Below are 22,037 nucleotides of genomic sequence, written 5' to 3'. Positions count from 1 at the left end.
AATCCTTGTATTTTCCAACTTCTTTGGGTCAACAGAAAATGCAAGCTTGCCTAATATGGGCCGTCGCCCAGTTTGCAGAACGAACCTGGAAAAACCGTACCCTGTAGCCGCCAGGGTATGCGACGCACTTGGCATGGACCTTCTGCCGGGTACTGCGGAGAACAAATTTATAACGAACATTATTAGGTACAACGAAGACTACACGCACCGAGGGAGAGATATACTTTACTGGCTCGACGTTCCTCCACCAAGGTGTGCATACCGGTCTTTCTTAGTTTTATTTTATTACGTATTAACGCAGTCGCATTACAGGCAGAAATCGCAATATTTGTAGATATATGCGTTAGGACAAATGCGAGCCGATCCCGAAGACAGCGAAGTATAAAACTTTGGGCGGATCACGATGACAGTGCAGTTCAACACCGCGTTTCAAAGGTCTAACTGTCGCGAGAGAATAACACGAGAAACGGCCACGTCACGCCCGCACAAGAAGTTTCAAATAGAGATTTTGGCACGGGAAGAGCGAAAATAGGCACTTGACGAACGTTCCTGAAATTAAAAAGAACGACTTTGCCACGAGATAAGCATGCGTACTATCATGACTTAGTGGTGAGTGCGTTGGGATTCTGTGCTAGAAGAGAGAGGTCCGATCCCACTTTCAGTCGCACATTTTCTAATGGCCCTATGGCAGACTTCACCAATTTGGAAAGCGGATCGAAGAAAACTGGATGTATGTTGAGCGTACCACGAAGTTGTCAAAGTGGGCTTAATAATACGCAGTATAGAAACGCCGCTTTAATACACGAGAATGTGCAAGATTGCCAATAACGCACGCGCGCAGATGTCGAGACGTCACAATAAGTACACAACCTTACGGGCCTTGTTTTACATGTTCTTGCGTAAGTACGGCGTCTTGCCAATATTATTGAATAATGTAGACGTCACCAACGTTGATGTGGAGGTCCAATAATGCCGCAGAACGCGTTGAATAATTTGCAGGAATAAAAGGGGTTTTGGTTATTCGAATGCCCGAGCTGCGCAACGTTGCCTTTCGTTTCTTTTCATTTTGTGACTACTTTAACGCCAAGAGTGCAAACGTGCGTGAAACTAGGACTGCACTATATTCTACTTCATCGTCACGACACTCCATACCACGTCACTCCTTGTCTCTCACGGATGTTCTCAATGAGGTTAGTTCAATGGGTGCCGTTACTTAAACTTATGTAAATAAACTGTAAATGTATTTCGTGCAATCCTAATACGCATCCTGTCCACGCTCTGTTGTATATCTCCAATGAATGTTAAGCATGTCGCAAGGTGGCTGTTTGTGTGGACCACGTGCCTCGTGCTCCAGCTCGCGCGTTGTGCTTAGCTCGATCTCTGTGAACCGCCGCTCAAGTCGCAACATGGCGGACACGGCTAGCGTGCCGAAGCCAATTTCCCGCGCAAAGCGTACTTGTCCTTCCGGCGTCGAGACACCCCGCAACGACACGCCACCAGGACGGGCTTGCCTCCCGAGATACGGCCTCCTAGGCGCCCTCTCCACCCGTAATCTCTTACGCCGAGCGCTTGATCGCAGGGGTAGAAGCTCATAGGTCGCAATGAGTTTGTCACGTGGGGCCTTTGCTCTCGCGACTTCTCGTTCTCGGAATTGGTTGACTGCTTCCCGGTTAGCCCTAGCGCAGCGCAAGCACATACTCGATCGTCCTTGCGCTGAGAACTTGAATGTAAGCGCCGTGGCTGTCGCACTGTGGTGTATTTTCTGTTAACAAACCAGCGTTGGTGATCTGATTCCGGAGCCTTCTCTGCGCCGTGTCGGAGAATCGACGAACCCTGCCGTAGTGCGTTTGTGCGTTGCGCAGTGGAGGAACGTCGTGCACTTTTCTAACCGTCGCTCACAGGATCGGCCTTGTGCACAACCATTTCCACAAAGTGAAAGCGATGCTGAATGTTTAGCCGTTGCAAAGAGATAACGCATTTATTCGAAGCGATCATCAGTGGCCCAGCAAGGGACGTCTCTGGAACAAACCCTTCTACGAAGTGACGTGACTTCGTTTTTTTTTCGAAATGTCGTTTAGAGCGAGATGCCTTGCTAGACTTCTCTTGGTGCCTTCAAGTGTCGATCCTCCAGAGAAAGTGTGTTTTCTTTTAGATATCCTCGAGAATATTTTAACAAAATTTCGAAGTTCAGGCGTCTGTGTTTTGATGAAGCATTAGTGGTGAATGTATCCGATGACGTACTTCAATTTTATGTTAAAAGGCCGTGAGCTAACCTTCGGGCTTGGTAAAATAACATATTTCGAGGGAAGCATACGCTGCTGTGAACATCTCCAAGTTTGCGGTCGTACGCGGTGCGTAAAGCTCGCACGTCCCCTCCCCCCCCCCCCCCCCCCCCTTGGATCGCGAAATCATCGTTCTCTCAAACGCTCCCTTTTGAACAGACGGCCGGATCCTCACTGTTTTCTGGATTCTTTGTTTTGTCATCGGATGCTTTATTTCGTCATTCCCTTGTGCGGCTGCTATTGGTCGATAGCTGACATCAAGCTGCGGTCGGCGACATGGCGCAGATAGCGCGGCGTCCGCAAGGTGCCTCCACGGGTCTACTGGCTAAGGGCACTGCGAGTCGCTGAGGGCAACCGCGTTTGGCTCATGTTTAACGCGTCGTAGGCACCAAAGTCGGAAGTCTTGCCATCTACGTTAAGATGCAATATAAAATTTGAACTGCGCGCCACGGCGACATTTAGAAGACGGAGAGTTGTCGGCACACCCCAATGCACCGTAGTCTTCGCAGTGCAACTCATTGAAGGAGAAACGCGGGAGCACAGCGGTGGCCGTGCTTGACTTTATGCGGCAAAGTATTCCTTAAATAGCATATTTTCACTTCGAATAGATTTCTCCGCTTCGATAAAAGTCGTTGAGGGCCCCTTCAAATACCGTTCGGGCAGTCGACTGACTTATGAGGTACCGTGTGAGGTAGATATTTATTTATTATTTATTTATTTATTTCAACATACTGTCAACCCCATGGGGGTTATTACAGGAGTGGGTAAATGGAATGGAATGGAAAAACTTTATTTCTCTATATCTCAGAGAGATTAGCGGTGGGCCGGTGTCTTCATGTTTTGAGTCCTGGCCGCTTCACAAGGTCGGCGCCCCTATTCCAGGGCACCGCTGAGTCTTGCTGCCTCGCAGGCGTGCTGCACAATTGCCCGTTGGGCTGCGAGCTCGCTGCTGGTGAGCAGACCCCCCCATTGTTCCGCACTTGGGTTATTTACTTTATGGAATGCGAAATTACGCTTGCATTCCCACGTGATGTGGTATAACGTGGGGGTTGTTCCGCACCACGGACATGTATCCCTGTACTGGGTAGGGAACATTTTGTGTAATGTGTGCAGGTTGAAGAACGTACCTGCTTGCAGTCTTCGCCAGCTTACTGCCTCATGTTGTGTGAGCGATGTGTGGGGTGGGGGGTATTTAAGTCTCCTTCCTGTGTAGTAGTTAAGTATTTCTGCATACGTCGGCTCCACCGTTAAGGGGGCCTCTAGGGTTTCCGACTGCCCTGTTCGGTGCGTGAGTTCGCGAACTAGGCGGTCCACCCTTGAGTTGCCCTCTATCCCGGTGTGTGCCGGTATCCAGAAGATCCTATGTTTTATCTTTTTGTTAGGAGGCTCTGTTTTGAGGAGGATTCTCAGTGCTTCCTTACTAACTCTGCCTTGTGTGTAGTTCCTGCATGTTGCTTTGGAGTCCGTTAGAATTATCAGAGATTTGTTCCTGCGGTAACCATCAACCGCCGCTAGAGCTACGGCGACTTCCTCCCCCTCCGTTACCGTGCAGTTTCTCAGGGTCGCGCAGCTAATTGGTAAACAATTTTGACACATATATACATTTGCAAACCTGGCTTAAGAAAATACAGGATAGGTGGGAACACATACAGAGAAGCAAATAATATCAATAAGTTAAAGATATCAGTAAGTAGAAGTATAAGTAAATAATCAGCGTAATGGTGGAGTATCATCCGAAATGAGGCATACCGCACTAGGTGAGTAGCCGCAAAAACCCGTGTCCAACGCCAGCCTACTGTAAGCCAGCTTTGTTTTGTTACTTTCGCACCCTTTTAGTACACATACCTAACTGACCCCTACTTGCCATGCGCCGGGGCGGCCCTCCAAGGGACCGTGGTTTTGACAGCGGGGCAGCTAACGAAAAGCGACAAACGAGCAGGAAGCGTCAGCTTGCATACTAGAGGAACAGGATCAGCCCATTCATGGCACTCTGTTCCGCCATTTACCGCAGTCCGTGATAAAAGATGGCTGCCACTTATTTCAAAGCGCTGCAGATTCACTTCTGTAGGCTCTAGTGAATTATCTTGTCGAATCGGAGAATCACCATACCATAGATTTACAGCACTGATCCACTTCAATTCCACAATAAAGTACAGTAGGGCTCTTTACAAGCGGTGCGAGTGAAATAGTGTAGCTTAATCGGCCCTACTTTTGGCATAGTTCAGGAATTTGGAGCTCATCACATATTATTCGATTGACGCGAAAAAGTGTCAATTGCCTCGCTTTCGGGCGCATGCGGATTTTACCCTAGAATTTTTCCTCAGCAGTTGCGTCGAATCCCGCGTGGTTCAGGGAGGGTATGGAATTAGTAGTTGCAAATGGTTTCTTTGATGTAGAAATCAACTGCGATGTGCTCTACGGAGCGCCCAATACACATGGAATAAATCTGTTCTCGCAAACAATTTGGCTGATACCTCCGCCAATGATTTTACTTGCGACTAGCGTTCTTCAGGCACATGTATTTCCAGTGCGTGTTTTTCGAATTATTTCCCTACTTTTCGTCCAGGTGATTTATACCACCACATTCACATAACACTTCAATGCAAAAATTTAATGCGTAAATGTGGAAATTACAACAAATTTTCCTATGTGTAGCCACTTGGACTTCTGGAGATGTGAATTGCCAAAAATTCATTGTCTTTTTTTTTTTTCGTCAGTGGCAACAGCTCCGTGTGCTCTGCAGCCCTTTACGGCGACGACGGCATCGCGACTGCGCTGTCTGGACTGCAGTGCAACACGTCTCTACATTCGCTATGCGTTTGTGAGTACCTGAATGTGCATTCTTTCTCACTTCGCGGCCTAACGTCTCATTTTTCCTTGCGGAAAAATAAAGTTCAGAACAGTGACCGAGTTCTGGAAGCTTATGTTCTGGGAATCATTGAACTGACTACAAGGGTGACAGTGTCTCGTTTATACGCCGCCTGTGAGCTGTCAATTACGACAGCTAAGTGCATCAGCCAAAGCCACGTCAGCTTCCGCGAGGTGCCACGCGGTGGCGCTTGTCAGGCACCAGGATTACTGTCTACGACCATTGATTACTGTCTGATGACAGAAGGAATTCATGATAAGTTGAGAGAAATGATCATTGACGAGGAAAGGCATAGCAGCATAGGGAGGGACCGTAAACGCATCATTTTGAAAATGGGATATGTAGTTGGGAAAGAGACCAAGGAGTGCAAAATGGACATTCCAAATTCGAACGCTGAACAAATTACAAATATAGCCATAAGAGTCGAGGAAGTACTTGGGAAATGGCCAAGTTAAGAGTGGGAATATAGTGAGCTTCTAAGTGTAATAACGACAGAAATACGGAAAGAGAAACAATATGGTTCGTTGGAAAAGAAAAGCTGGAGGAACAGGGAGATATGCGAAGATATCGCCGAACGACAGAAGGCATCCCGAGAGCAGAGGCAGGGAAAGAAGGTGGAGTTGCAGCAGAATGAAGTAGCCAGTAACTGGGAAATATACCGGGAGAAAACGTCTGCTGTTCAAATACTGGTGCAAGCAAAGATAAAAGGAGAAAGGAAATCCTGGTTGTCAGAAATACGTGAGGAGAAGAAGGCCGCACCTAGAATATTTTGGAACCACATAAAATTATTAGGGAGGAAGTATGGAGCAATACAACCACATATCCTAGACGAAGTTGGAAACAAACAGGAAGCAGATGCCGCATTATATTCCATCCGAAAAATAACAGCCGAATCTTTCAAAGACAATGAAGAGCTTGTAGTTGTGGAAAAATAACCATGAATGAGGACCAGATGGAAAGGCGCTGGTGCTGACGGAATTTCAACTGGAAGAAAGCCGATGAGAAAATTTCGAAGCGCACAGCCACAGGGCTAGACGAGGTTCCCGTTAGGTTGATTAATGAACTAGGATGAAAATTAAGGAAGCTCTGCTGAAAGCAGTGGGAAAAATCTTTCAAGGATAGACGAATGCCAGACAGTTGCCGACAAAGTAGAATGAGTTTTAGTTGTAAAGGTAAGGGGAGGAAAGATAGAATTTACTTGTATAGACCGTTGACCATTAAATCGGTAATATACAGGCTAGCTAAGCAGGCAATCAAATTTGGGCTGCAAGCATAGGCAGCGAATAATGGCATTTTGGGAGAACTTCAGAATGGCTTCACAATAGGTGGTTTCGATAACTTATTTGTTCTTACTCAGTGTATTGTAATATCAAGAGTAGAAAGCAGACCATTATATGTGGCCTTTTAAACATTAGAGGAGAGTATGACAACGTAGACCGCAACATTTTGTAGGATATTCTTAAGAGAAGGCTTAGGTGACGGCTGCATACAGATTTTGGGAGATATTTACCTCGAAAATAACGTTTGCGTTAAATGGGAAGGTATGAGGAGCGAGGAGAAAGTTGATATCAACAAGGGACTGAGGCAGGGGTGCCCTTTAAACCCACTGCTGTTTATGGTGTATATTGTGAGGATGGAGAGGGCGCTGGAAGGAAGTAATCTCGGGTTTATTCTTTCATACAATCAGGCGGGTACCGTAGTAGAGCAGCAGCTTCCAGGTTTATTTTATGCGGACGAAATAGTGTTGCTAGCTCACAAACAACGCGATTTGCAACGTTTGGGTAATATCTGTGGAGAGGTAGGCGAGAATTTAGTTTTGAAATTTAGTGATAGAAAATCAAGTGTTATGGTATGCATTGAAAACAGTGAGCAGACAGTGTCAATAGAGAGCTAGGAAATACTTTGGGTAAAATATAAATACTGTCGCGAAGCACTTTGGCCATTAAGCGTTCGCGACTAGAACGATAGAGCAGTGAGAGGTAGTACAGCTGATCGAGTACTGAAACAAGGTTTGTCTCTCTCGTCGTCGTTCTCTCTCCCACAGCCACAGCCCTACTGCTCCTTATTTTACAGTACAGTTATGTTCCCCGCGGTAAAGGAAGCCATCGTGGTGACCTACGGGTAGGACAACACAAGTGGATCATAGCACGGCTTTAGACGCTGGACATTCACAATTTCGCGTCCTCGACGGCGATGATCTAAAGGTAGCTCGAGGGGTTCCACAATATAGTTGACTGAAGACCTTAGGTTGATCGCGCGGTATGGGCCCATGTACTTCGACGCGTGTTTCGGTGACAGTTCAGGGGTAGGCGCTGGAACCCAAAGCCACACTAGCGAGCTAGGGGCATAGGATACAGGAACATGGGAAGTTTCTCGATGGTGCTTCTGTGATTGCTGGTCTTCTGACGTAAATATACGGAATAGCTTGTGACACTCTTCAGCGTGTGCAGCTTCGGATAAGGTAGTGGTTTCCGTGGTGTCAGGGTGGCACGGAAGGATTGTATCCATTATGGAAAAAGGTTCGCGTCCATGCAGGGCAGAGAAGGGCGAAAATCCCGTGGTAGTCAGCGTGGCGGTATTTGTAAGCGTAGGTCAGAAATGGTAGAACATGGTCCCACTTGCTTTGGTCGGATGCAACGTACATGGTCAGCATGTCACCAAGAGTGCCGATTAAAGCGCTTGGTCATGCCATTAGTCTGCGGATGATATGCAGTAGTGGTGCGATGAACGATGCGGCATTCTTTGAGGAGAGCCTCGATGACGTCGGAGAGAAACACGCAGTTTCCGTCACTGAGTAATTCCCTGGAAGTTCCGTGGCGAAGGATGATGTGGCGCAGGAGAAACCAGGCGACGTCACGTGCAGAAGCGCTGGGGAAAAGGTGCAGGGGACAAAGGGGGAGCTCCGCATAGCGCGTAAGACGGTCGATGGCCATGGTTACCCGGCGAGAACCATCTGATGTGCTTGGCAGAGGTGCATAAATGTCGATGCCTACTCGATCAAAATCACGTGCTGGTCAAGGCAACGGCTGCAATGGGGCGGTTGAACGACGAGGGGGCTCTTTGTGGCGTTGGAAAACGAGACAGGAGCGGACATAATGACGGATGAATCGATATATCCCTCGCCAGAAGTAACGAAGGCGTAGACGTGCGTATGCCTTCAGTACACCTGCAGGCGCGCGCTGGGGGTCGTCGGGGAACGCTGCACAATTATCCGAAAGCGGATAACGAGGGATGACAAGCAACCATTTGCGGCCGTCCGGGAGGTAGTTACGACGGTACAAGAGCCGTCGCGAATGGAGATGTGATGTGTTTGGGAACTTAATGCGCGATTGGTAGTGGGTGTCGATGGGGTGGACAAGAAACTCAGCATGGACACGATCTATGGGTCTTTCTTCTGCTCCAGAAGAATGTCCGTGGCAGCAAGGGAAGACTCAGCCAATGAGGCCTTGGGACAATGAGCCCAATGAGACAATGAGGGAGATAAGCTCGTCTGTTAGTGGCGAATGAGACAAGGTATCCACATCCAAGTGTTTTTGGCCACAACGGTACAGCACTCGGATGTCGTACTCCTGCAGTCGAAGGCCCCATCGAACAAGACGACCAGATGGTTCGTTTAAGTACGACAGCCAGGACAGCGAATGGTGATCAGTTGTCACGACAAATGGGTGGCCATAGAGATAAGGACGGAATTTGGTTATGGCCCAAATTATACACTGTTTTCTGGTACAGAATAGTTCGATTCAGGTTTAGTGAGTGCACGACTGGCGGAGGCGACGACGTACTCATCGAAGCCAGCCTTTCTTTGAGCGAGAATGGCTCCAAGGCGGACGCCACTGGCATCCGTGTGTATTTCAGTTGTAGCACTTGGGTCTAAATGGCGCAAGATTGCTGGTGACGTCAAGAGATGACGCCACTTTGTGAATGCGGCATCGCGATCCGGTGACCAGGTTGAAAGGTTGTGGCCACCACGACGAAACTGCGTTAAAGTGCTGTTATGGTGGTGAAATTGCGGATGAAACGGTGGAAGTATGACGCCAACCCAATGTAGCTGCGCAGTTCCTTCGAAGTCGTTTGTTGCGGAAGCTGGCCAACAGCTTGCAATTTCGCCGGATCAGGGAGTACATATTCTTTCGACGCTACATGGCCGAGGATGTCCAGCTGCCGGGCAGCGAAGCGACACTTCAGTTTAAGCTGGAGGCCAGCATCGGCGGTGCACATGAGGACGCGTTCAAGTCGAAGTAAGTGGGAAGGAAAGTCCAGTGAAAAGATGATGATGTCGTCCAGATACCACAGGCATATCTGCCATTTGAGGCCGCGCAAGATATTGTCGATCATTCTTTCAAATGAGGCAGTGACGTTACACATGCCAAATGGCATCACGGTAAATTCAAGTAAACCGTCAGGTGTGATGAAGGCAGTTTTTGGACGGACTGTCTCAGCCACTGGCACTTGCCAGTACCGGGGTCGTAAGTGTTAAGATGACAATTCGGCACATTGGAGGCATTCTACGGCGTCATCACTACTAGGTAGTGGATAAACGTCCTTGCGGGTGATCTTATTGAGTCGCCGGTAGCCCACGCAAAAGCTAATTGTGCCATCTTTCTTTTTGACCAGCACTATAGCAGAAGCCCATGGACTGTGCGAAGGCTTTATGACGCCGCGTTGGAGTATGTCTCCAACTTGCTCAGCGATGACGCTTGTTAAAAACCGCCTGCTGAGGTGCAAGTCTTGCCAGCCAGGTGCGAGAGCGGCGTCGGCTTTTCCTGGAAAGCCACCGCCACCTTCTAGCCACACGGTGTCACTAAGTCTCCTGTGTGCGGTGGACAATACGCCGTGTCCTCGACCCTTCATCGCGGGATTGCCGAGATGAGCTCGACGAACCAGGCTTTGTGACTGAACACGCTACCGCCGACCCGGTCTGCCGTGAGCAAGGGATGTTCCGAGGGAACGTCTTTGGAGGCCCCTTCCCACGCACCGTTCCTAATGTAAGCCCCGAGTTCTGCGAAGTCCGTCTGCCCTCGGTGGGCTCCGTGAAACCGGTGCGGAAGCCCTCCCGGTGAAAGGTGGCTCGTCTACTGATCGAACGTTTCCCTCACCTAGGGATCGAGGGAGGACCGAGTGTTTATAAACCGCTGTTGTGCGGCTGCTCAGTGTACTTTCTCTCGCGGTCATGGTAGACTGATGAACTGCAACATCCTTATGTAGATACTGTAAATAAACCCATATTCCTCTTTCTCGATGAGAAGCAGTCCTTCCATTCCACAACGTCCTCAGCGTGGATAAATTGGACGATGGCATGGGCCAGCTACCATCTATTTCATGCCCGACTACAATCTTGACAACTGGTTACGAACGGTGGGATTGACCTCCCAATCCTCACACGCTACGCTCCGTGGCGGATACACGATACGGGATGTGGCGTAAAGGCGCATGGTTGCCGGTGTCGATGTGATGGACCACAGTGGAAGTGCGGCCTAAGCGAGATTGTTGCAGGTCGAACGACGTATGAAAGCGGTCAAGGAGATCAACGATCTGGGCGTTTCGACCTGGAGTGAGGTTGGGATCAATACACGGGGAAAATGTTGGGTTATACGGCAGCGTGGGAAGAGAAACTTGAAGGGCCAGAGCGTCAACTGGAGGAGAAGCCAGGTCATCAGGCACATCCTAAAGGAAGCTTGGTTCGATTTCGTCAGCGTAACCAAGACATTGATCGTGTGACAGGCTAGCAGGGCAAGGAAACAGGTTTCATACGTAAAGTGGGCTGGAACCTTGACAAATGGCAAGAAGTGCAAAAGGAAGCAAGAAGAGATGACGGCGAGCAACAAGCTTATACGGCGTGAAAAGAACTGTGGAATCAGAAAATCCAACGCAAGAAACGGGTACAAGTGCGGCCGAGTATGGAGAAATCTCGGTGTCGGAGAGGACGAACACACGACCGTAAGCGTCATCAGTATCTTGAAAAACGGTGTGGCCGAATGGCGTCATCGCGAGTTCAGCACGGGCACAATTTATAACGGCATGATGAGAGGACAGAAAGTCCCATCTTAATATAATGACATGGGAGCAGCGAGGCAGAACAACAAACTCAACATGGTATGAAGTGCCGCTGATAACAGCACGCACGGTACACTTCTCTAAGGATTCAATCGGCGCAGCGCTTGCTGTACTTAATGAAATGACAGAATATGGCATCGCGACTTTTCTAAGGTTGAGACGGAGCTGGTCCAATATGACTGATATTGCTGCTCCCGTGTCTACAAACGCATGAACGGCAATGACTTCTGCATGAACTTCAAGGAAGTTCACAGGGAATAAATGATGTCTTGAGGAGTTCGTTGCGATCGCAGTTCTTGCCTCCGGAACTGCGGTCCTTAGTTTCGTCTCGGATATCTTCAGGGCGACATATAAGCGGCGACAGAGAACGCCAACGGGGAGACAGAGACCGATGGGTATTGAAGGTTCGGGAAGCAGGAGGCGAGGCTTCGAAGGGCTGAGCGGCAGAAACGGAAAAGGACGGAGAGTCGAAACCGTTGCTTTGTGCCCTCGGAGAATCCGAAGGATACCATCTACGCCGCAGCAAAGCCGTGCTATAGGCCCAGGTAGGCCGCACCAATAACAGATAGGCCAGTTGTCCTGGGTGCGCCATGGATTGAGAACAGCGGGCGGAGACAGATGGAAATATTGGCGAGGTGGCGCACGGGCTGCTGTGGCCGCCAGTAGCCAGTAGAACAAGTCGCTAACGTCGTACCACTTGCTCATAAACAACCTCCTACACCTGTTCTGCTTACGTACGTTGCCGTTGTCGCGAATCAAGGCCTTCATCTGCAGCTATTCAATCCAGACTTACCAGCACATTTCCCTCACCTCCGCAAGCGGCTACAAAGTGCATATGTTGTAGCCGCTTGCGGAGGTGAGGGAAATGTGCTGGTAAGTCTGGATTGAATAACTGTAGACGGAAGCCTTGGATTCGCTTCCACGGCAACGTACGTAAGAGGAACAGGCATAGGAGGCGGTTGATGAGCAAGTGGTATGACGTTATGCGACTTGTTCTTGTATCACCTGACGCTGGACTGCCTGGCAGAAGAGAGAGAGAGTTGGCGTGCCATTTCTTCTCGTACAAATTGCTTGATTTGTTAGAAGATTGCTGAACTGCAAGGAGTAGCACTGACACCATCACCCAAAGCTGAAGGCGCGACGTCCGGAGCGAGGGCTCGGCGCGTAGAAACCGTTGTTTGCGTAGCTCCTCATAGCTCTGGCAAAACTTAATGAGGTTGTTAACCGTCTGAGGATTCTTTGCCAAGAGGATTTGGAAGGCGTCATCTTGTATGCCTTTCAAGATGTTCTTGACCCTGTCATCTTCGGTCATATCTGGGTTGATACGGCGGCAAATGTCAACTACATCTTCAATGTAGCTGGTAAAGGTTTCGCCCTTTTGTTGGGCACGACAGTGAGAATGTTGTCCAGCCCGATGTTTGCGCAGAGCAGGGCGACCGAATACTTCTTGAAGTGTAGTTCGGAATGCTGCCCAGGTGGAAAAGTCAGCCTCATGGTTTCGGAACCAAAGATGGGCGACCACGGAAAGCTAGAATGGTACGTAACCAAGCTTGTCAATTTCAGCTCATTTGTTGTGGGCACTCACTCGGTTGTACGATGAAAGCCAGTCCTCTGCGTCATGATCGTCAGTCCCATTGAATATGGGAGGATGCCGTTCGCGTGGCGCACCAGGATACATGACCGGAGCGGTGCCGGGGGTCGATCGGTAGGACTAGTCTCCTCAAGCATGGGAGATGTGACAGGGATCGTCCGGCTTTAGAGTCGCAGGTGTCAAAAGGTCCAGCACCTTCCACCAAATGTCGCAAAACACTTTGGGCAGTAAGCGTTCGCGACTAGAACGATAGAGCAGCGAGAGGTAGTACAGCCGATCGAGCACCGAAACAAGGTTTGTCTCTGTCGTCGTCGTTCACTCTCCCATATTCACAACCCCACTGCTTCTTTTTTACAGTACGATACCTTGGTTTGTGAATGAACTAACACAATAGATATATGGAAACACGAAAAAAACAATAACAGTTAAGGTGAAGAGAAATGCAGCCATAATGATGCACAGAGCGCTATAGAGATACCATAGGTACGAGGTGCTCCGGGGTATGTGGAAAGGTGTAATGGTTCCAGGACTTACTTTTGGAAATGCCGTTGTTTGCTTGAACTCAGGTGTACATGCAGAACTCGATGGGAACGAAAGGTCAGTGAGACGCCTCGCATTAGGCGCTCGCGGGAAGACTACAAATGAAGCAGTGCAGGGTGATATGGGCTGGACTAGATATGAAGTGAGGGACCCTGACAGTAAAATTGATTATGAAGAACGATTGAGGAACATGGCAGAAAGTAAACGGACTGGGAGAGTGTTCAGGTATCTATACAGAAAAAAAAAACATTGATTCACAGTGGAGGAAAAGAACTAGGAAGCTTACCAGCAAGTACGCGGCATGTAGGGTGAGCAACACAGCAACAAAGAATGTCAAGCGGAAAGTCAGAGAGGCTAAAATAATCTCATGAGTGGCAGCAATGGAAAAGAAACCGGCCATGAGTATCTACTTAAAAGAAAAAAACGAAACCAGGAAAAAAAAAACAATTCATCTGCCCAGCCGTTGATTTAGCCACCCCTGGCCTCCTTGAAGCGCTTGGGTTCAGTGAGAGCAGGGGAAAAGTAAATATGTCCTCAACAGAGATTAGCTAGAGGCGATTGGAAGATTGGTGGAACCAAAGTAGGGAAAGGTAAAAAAACGGAGACGTACAAAAGGAAAGTTCACAATAGGGGGTCATGAAATTTGGTTGCGGGAGTTCATCGTGGTTATTTTTCTTTTTCTTTTTTAAGCTAGGTAGTACAATAGGCAGTATTATAGCAAGAGCTTGGTATCGCAACCCATCGCCCCGTTCCAGAGGGGACGCTCAGAACATCCTTCCATCGAGGACACGTCGGCGACATCATCGTCATCATTATCCCATCTTTATGTTCGCTGCGGGACGCAGGTCTCTCCCTGCGATCTGTAAATACGTCTCCGTTGCGTTGGCTTATTCCAACTTGCGACTGCAAATTTATCGATTTCATCACCGCACCTAGTTTGCTGCCGTTTTTGACTGCGCTTCCCTTCCCTCGGCACCAATTCTGTTACTCTAACGGAACCACGGTTGTCTACCCTGCGCTATACGTGGCCTCTTAATGTCAGCTAGAATATCGGCTATCCCTATTTTCTCGCGGTTCCAGACCGCCGTCTTCGTGTCTCTTAGCGTTACGCGTATCATTTTCACCCCATCGCTGTTTGGCCGGTCCTTAACTTGTTCTCGAGCTTCGTTATTAACCCCACAAATCTGGAGCACTATATCATACCAAAGAAAATTATAACATCTTTACATTTATTTCTTGCCATTGTACACATTGCACTGGTACGAAGAAAACGGTAAAATGGTAAGTTAGCAAAAATTATTCAGAACTGTAGTTACTCAAATAATAATTTATTTGATGAACTATCTACTATTGAGAATTCCCGCCAGCATATCACAAACACTAGTAAGGGTTCTGCTTTCGGTTTCCAGCGCTTCAATCAGAATTTTCAGTCATCAAATTAAGCGCATAAAATATAATATGTTCGGCTTTGCGGGGCTAAGCTCCAAGTTTCGTCCCCATATGTTAGCACGGGTAGAATTCAACGATTGTACAATTTTCTTTTTAGCGAGTAATTGACTTAGATGAACGTGCTCCTTTAGAGACTCTAGAGGCTGACTGGCAATCCCGAATGCTTGTTGACTTGCCAGGCTGTTGACCATTATCATTATTTTCTGCATGGTAATGTTCAACCTTACTCTTACACTTTCTCGTTCAAGTTCCTCATTCATTCGTTGTAATCTATCCCCCGTGCTTCTGAACAGCGCACTTTCATCTGCAAACCAAAGGTTGCTGAGATATTGGCCGTTGATCCTGACTCCTAAGCGTTCCCAGTGTAACAGTTTGAATACTTCTTCTAGGCATGCAGTGAATATCATTGGAGAGATTGTCTCCTTGCACTAAAACAGTCGAGCTTACTTTTGTTGCACGAGAAATACAGTAGCCACGTACACATCCATAATGACGGATCGACTACATCCACCAATTCTGGAGGTGCTGTGTTTATGCCGACAAGAGGAGTAACATTGCAATTCAAGACGCCACATGTCACGACGTCCATGGCTGCAGAACTCACAGCTCTGCGCAGGGTGCTTAAATTCATTGACACCGAAAGTCCTGCTACGTGGGCCGTGTTTTCGGACTCGAGACGGGGTTTACACAGCATGCAGTCAATTCTCAGACGTAAAGCTCATGAACAGCTAACATACGAAATCTTCAAACTTCATCACGACGTCAAACAGAAAGGGCATGAAATAATTTTCCAGTGGCTACCTGGCCATTGCTGGATAAGTGGAAATTATCAAGGCGATAGAGATACGGTTGCCCGAGAGTCACATCAAGGACAACACATCATTTTCATTCCTCTTTCCAGGACAGATGGTGCAAGGCAGCTTCGTCACCTGGCACGCAAGCTCTCTATAACAGAGTGGAACACCCCAATTATAGGGCACACCAGGTTGTACGAACTGAACCCTTGGCTACAACTCCGGCCTCAACCCGGGGTTTGCCGACGTGAGGCATCAGTTCTATACCGGCTGTGGTTGGGAGTGGCTTGCACGAAGGCATACACTACTTTTATTGGAATGACCGACAGTGATGCATGTGACGTCGGCGGCGTGCAAGAGAACATCGAACATTTAGTGTGCCATTGTCATCAATTTCGCTCGGAAAGACGAACATTATTCATCGCATTGCGACGACTGGACCATCGGCCGTTGTCTGTGCAGGTCCTACTTGAAGACCGTCCTCATCGCTAGTCGGCCGACAAAGCTATGAAGGCAGTTTTGTCTTTGTTGAGGGCGACTGGCCCATGTGAACGTCTTTGACTCGCTCAGGCCCTCCGCGTGCTTGCGCGAGCTCACCGCTGCTTTCCTCCCACTCACCTCCCTCTCTCTAACTTATCTTTCCATTCCCCATTTCCCGTCCCTCCGAGTAGGGTATATGTAGCCAACCAGACGCATTTCTGGTTAACATCCCTGCCTTCTCTCTTTATTTCCTCCTCCTGCCTCTCCTCCTCCTCCTCTGGGCGAATGGCTAGCGCATCAGGCAGCTGTGATCGGGGATGAGGTTTCGAAAGCAGGCATCGAAATAGCCTGAGTCGCGGTGTATATGTGGCAATGTATGCATAGTTTCGGCTTTTCCATGAACTTCTTTCACGCCGACAATGGTCACTGTACATGCAGGACGTCTTAGGCACTGTTGTTCGAAGAAATTATTTGACGCCGACTTGGAGCTCTGGGTATCTGCCACTCGGTCGATGCTCGTCTTCAATGAACCTCTTTTATGCCAACTTGAGTCACTGTTGTACTCAGCATGCTGTTGTCCTCATTGATGATGCGACGTTCCGCCTGCTGCGCGGGCTGTAAACGTTGTTTTCCGTTGAAACTTTGCCTGTGGCGTCCCTGGCAGACACATAACTCCAAAAACGGATGGATGACATAGGAGGAAAGGCTGACATCGCTAATGATTGTAAAGCGGGTTCCTGTAAGCACCAAATGCACGGGTTCTTTAGCATCATATGCCTGCGAACATGCGGGCTGTTTAAATTGTTCATTGGGTCTGTCCGTGCCTCGCCTATAGATTCGTGGACCTAAAGAGCATTGTGGATGAGCAATTGGCTCCAAAGCCGCCCATTATCAGCAAGCTGGCCAAATTCAACAAGGATCACATCACGACGGCGACCTAATGTCCAAATACTTTGTATTGGGCTTTGGAAGCTGTCTGAGATTTGCTACTTTTGAGCCAATACACGAAGCGCTACGGGATGACTTTGTCAGAGTACACTCAGAGGAATTCGCTGGTGCTTTTTACCAATGACGATAAGCCGACGCTAGGGAAAGCAGTCGTCCGCGCTTTGACAGTGGAAGCACTCGCGGAAGGATGCTGCCGAAACTCCAGCCGTGGAGCCAGCGCTTACACAATTGCAGATATTGCAAACAGGGGACGAAGAAGCGCCCACTGGTCTGTTCAAGGTTTAAACAACAGCTGGTAACACGCCACCTGCTTGCTTGCTTGCTTGCTTGTTGTCCTAACCCCACTCGTTCTTTATGCCCTCATATTAAGCCTAGTCAAATAAGTACGCAAGAAAGCGACATTTCAAACCGTCTCTCATAGCGGGAAAAAACGTCTCGAGGCAAGAGAAACATGAGGCGCAAAATTGAAAAACACGTGAAAACGCGAAGGCTTGTGACAGCAGACCCGACTACCACCCCTTCAGCTCAGGTGGCTTCAAGAAACTAGCCAACTAGCCCGTACCCAAACCCGGCTTCAAGAAGCCGGGATTCAATTTTTGTTACAAATGGTGCACTGGCAAAAATGGATCACGACACCGGAACTGCAGTATAAATCGTCCCTTGCAAGTAGTTCTGCCGGCAGCTTCCATCGGCCAGCTGCAGACAGATAGAAGTCACCCTGCACATCTATAAGGGTGCGTGCCTTGGGCTCGCGGTTTCACGGTCGTGAATTCACAGCATGGTGGAGAGGCGGCTGAAGTACTACACTCCCTTGTCAAACAAGCAGGATAGGTCACTGCTGGGGTGAGAGGAAATTAGTTGCACACAGTGCTTCTAGAATGGCACACGATTTGGGGCTCTGAGTGAACTCAAGGTTCCATTCGCCTCCTCAAGCGGTGTATAAATTCAAGGCCCGATGCGTCACCAGCGAAGTAGGATCTGTTACGAGCTTGGTACAGTAACGGGTGAACGGCACTAGCTGTTTTTGAAGCTGGACCAGTGAGCGTGCTTCTCGAAAGAAAGAGATATGCAGCTTTTTAGAGGTGGCTGTAGAAGGCGAGATATCAAAATTATTTTAACAAAAGGAATCCTTTCATGTACGTGATAAATAGGGTAGCATACTCCTACGTGGTGACTACAGATGTAAAGAAACTATTAACCCCTCGCTTGACATCAGATGTTATTCATCGCCTTAGCTAGGTAATTTTTTGGAAGCACTCCCACATCCCGGAGTACACACCCCGGAGGGGTCGAAAAATATTTAACCTTGAACGCACAGAGTTGGACTGCTTGCCGTCAACAAGCTAGCGTTCGGAATTACGTGAGCGTCAGGTCACAAAAATATTGGATGCAGTGCTGAAGGTCTTGACCGAAGTGTGCTGTTACTTGGATGAGATTTTATTCACCAAAAAAAAGAAACACTGAGGATCATTTATTAAACTTCAAGCGCACTTGGAACGTATGGTAGCGATTTTTTTAGTTGTTAGCGCAGAAGCTTGAGAGAAAACCGACAGAAGTTGAGACATGTACGCGCAAGTGTGTTCCATCTTCTGTTTGTTTTGTCTGAAGTTTTTGCACAAAGTACTAGAAAAGATGTCGCCCCAAGAAGGTGTAACCTCAACCCTTGCAAAGTATGCTATAGATTGGTGTCAGAGTGAAATAAGGAAAACGTGCGTTTTTGTGAAGTCGAGCTATGTTGTCTGAGGCATAAGAGCATTGCAAATGTCGGCTTCACCGCACAATGTTGACACAGTTATAACGACTACAAGTACGACAACAAAGTAGCAGCTACATTGTTTTCTGGGCGTTTTCATATATTGCGGAAAGTAATCGTTGCTCAGCTTTTCACAAGCTTCTGCGGAAGCGCGCTCCTTGGTGATGAGACTACCACTGCAGAGCAGCATTTGAGCGAATAAAAAAGAAGGTATCTTCAGCTCCCTACTCAGCCAACTAAAACGAATATACACCATTAATGCTGTTTTGCGACGTATCCAAGTACCGAGTAAGTGCAGTTCTCACGTTTTTGATGACGGCAGCTATAGGTCCGTTAGCTATTCTTCGCGCTGTTGGATCTCTTTGTACGAAGGTTCATCTCTAGCGCTGCCACCAGTTGTCGGTTCTGGCGGACAATCCCAATTGCTGTCCCCCAGATTTTCGACCTTGCCGTTGAGTGCGGGAGTTGTCCGAAGTTGAGGAGGACTTTGAGATGAAAAACTGGAGGTTTAGTTACATTATTTACAGTGAGAGTACAAAGAAATTAACAGTCATAAAAGTCATTACGGGCCGGCAGCAACTCGGACGCTGCGGCCCGTGGCAAGAAGCTCGAACGCGATGAATGAAGGAATGCTCCCTTGCTTCTACTGGTCTCTGGTTTTTAACCCCTTCGGTGTCTCGAAGTGACGTCACATTCGGCCAATCGGCGAGCCCGCTCAGGTGGCGTCATTTTCGGCCAATGGTAGGCGCACGTGCGAGTGTAGGTCCCATTCGGCTCAGAGGGTCACTCCTTGGGCTCTAATTGTCCGAGGGATAACTTGTCGGCGGTATTGCCTTCCTGGTCTGTAACTGCCGTCACAAAGGCGGACGGGGGATTGCTGCCAGGGCTTCATGGTGCATTACAGCCGTCTGTGCCTCGCGGCTTGCAAGCGCACAGCGGGGGCAGGCGGTTTGTTCTCGAGCGACCTTTCAGAGCTGCAAAGCAGCTTTCCTGGGGACCCACGTTACCTGGAACAGTTCCAGGCTCCCGCTACACTTTCGGGAAGAGTCAAGCAGTGAATAGCTCCACATGCGGCGCACGGGGTGGGGGACGCCAACTTGTCTGGACGAGCTGCGCCTCGGTAACTTGGTAGATGTGCTTCTGCGTTCCTTACTTAGGTGTGGCGCGATTCAATGTGATTTGGTGAACTCGAAGGAGGCTCACGAAAAGGTCCCGTATCTAACAGCGTACTTTGTTGAGGATTATAGAAAATACAGGGAACCAGAAAAATAGAAGGTGGTGTTTGCAACGATTTTTGGTATGGAAAAATTACATTGCGACATTTGCAGGCAAATATTCACTCCAAACATGAGTTGTACGCCTATAAGCCAATTTTGGGACCTACAACTGGGATTCCTTCATTTGCAGGCGCGCTTTAACAGCACTGGACAGTGACGCTGACAGCATGTATTCATGACCTCGTATTTAAGGTCTGCAGTTATAAGATAAAAGCAGATAGTTGCTCCCAGCTGTCGCTGCCATGTGTCAAAAAGTAAATAACAGAGAAAGTAGAGACTTGCCATTCTTTACCACTGTATTGCCTGTCCGTATCGAGGAAAGAAACGGCGCGCGCCATGGAACATGACCATGTTCCTTTACAAGCACTAGTTTATAAGTGCCGGATCTCTAATGTCTCTCGTTCGTGACAAGCTTTGACGTTATTTCACCAGGTGCAGTGAAATAACGGTGGATCAGGGATGCATCCCACTAGGAACAGGAGGGGTCCTACGGGGAAGACTGCATGGTGTAGTGGTAATGCATAGACGACTTACACGAAGGTTACCTGCGAACTGTACACATTGTAGGCTGCGAAGGTATTGTCAGGCAGTCGGCTAGCCATCGATTGAGGAGAACCCTGAAGGTGTGACTACATAACGTGTAAATGTTCCAAAAGAACGCATTGTTCCACTCAAAGCACCATTGCACCCGTGGTACTGTCTTCGCGCCGGGGGCCACGCCGGAACCAAGAATTTGGTTGGCACATACAAGGCTGGCAGTACCTGTGAATGAATAAATTTTCCGGGTGATTTCAACGTTCAGTGTTTCTGACAGTGGTCGACGGCCACTCGAGTGGCCAGAAGTGTTTGTGATGTGCTCTACTTTTGCGGCGACCAATATTGAATGTTTCAGAGATGTTGTTCACGCTTTGGTGCCCCGAGAAAATTGTGTCGGTAAACAGTCTACGTCGCAGTAAAAGAGGTGGACGTTTGGCACGCCCAGACTGCGCAATACTATCGACCACAGGGAGGCGGATACGTCTCGTGCAGAACCCGAAAAAATTCCTGCAGAGTCCGAAAAAAATTTCCTGCAAAAGGAAGGCACAAGCCATCGTCTACAGGTAAAGCTTCGGACAGATTTCTGGTTGCCTGTGGAAACACTTTCCCTGCGACCACACATGAGGCAGCACCCAACTTGCTGTTAGGGCGACGTTTGCTTATACCTTTCTCGATGTACTGAAACGTGCGGTGAGGGAGGGTGGCCGGCCTGCAGTTTAGACAGAGAGTGAGTAAACACAGTAACGTGCACGAAATGGGTGTCGGTGATGAGGTTCTCGCACGCAATTACAATGGACAGCACAAATTGGTGCCAGCAGCTGTTAGTCTAATCCTAACCAGTGTGTTTTAGGGAGAGAACCCCTACTCCAGCCGGATGTCACGAGTTAGGGTGCCAGAAGTTCATGTTACGCCAGAGCACGAATTTTTCTACCGGAAACGCGTTCGTGAACGCGGTTCAGTACTTCTACGGTTACATTTCGCTTATACAATCAAGCGACACCGAGTCGGAGACCACGCGCGTTCGTCACCACCGGTGGGCGTTTCCGCTTTACCACAGAGATCGCATGTAGACAGGATCGACACTATCCTCTTCGTGATCGTCGACCATCTGATATATTCTAAGTGGAATCGTAGAGCGTGCCAGTTGCATGATAAGATGGATGAAGCATTGCCTGAGAGCACGTATTGCAACCAGACCACACGTATCTCACATGTGCGAGCAAGTGCTCGAGATGTCGCGGTCGGCGCTCTCTAGTGCTGAGTCCTGATTGGAGCTTGCGTCGGTATATGCCGGGCAATAATCCCAGTTACACGGCTGCAATACTGCCTGCTTCGCCTACGGCAGACACTCTGCACTTTCTCTCGGTAAATGGCTATGAACGACAATACTTGATTTTCCTTCATATTCTGCGATTTCGCCGCAATTTTTTTTCTTTTGCTGTCGATCATAGAAAAGTATATTT

At 48.5% G+C, this 22,037-nt stretch overlaps 1 long non-coding RNA gene across 1 annotated transcript in view; it reads left to right on the top strand.

Annotated features, from left to right (window-relative positions):
- Window positions 1-40: 40 nt before the first annotated feature.
- Window positions 41-22,037, top strand: part of LOC126541403 (uncharacterized) — a 23,059-nt gene continuing 1,062 nt past the window's right edge. Inside the window, exons 1-2 of the long non-coding RNA XR_011892542.1 lie at window positions 41-252; window positions 5,000-5,103. This is a non-coding gene — a long non-coding RNA (uncharacterized lncRNA). The remainder of the gene's footprint in view (window positions 253-4,999; window positions 5,104-22,037) is intronic.

Source organism: Dermacentor andersoni, chromosome 2, assembly GCF_023375885.2.
Source record: "Dermacentor andersoni chromosome 2, qqDerAnde1_hic_scaffold, whole genome shotgun sequence".
NCBI lineage: Eukaryota > Metazoa > Arthropoda > Arachnida > Ixodida > Ixodidae > Dermacentor > Dermacentor andersoni.
The sequence above is the reverse complement of the archived record's forward strand: the minus strand, read 5'-3'. Positions and strand labels throughout refer to the sequence as shown.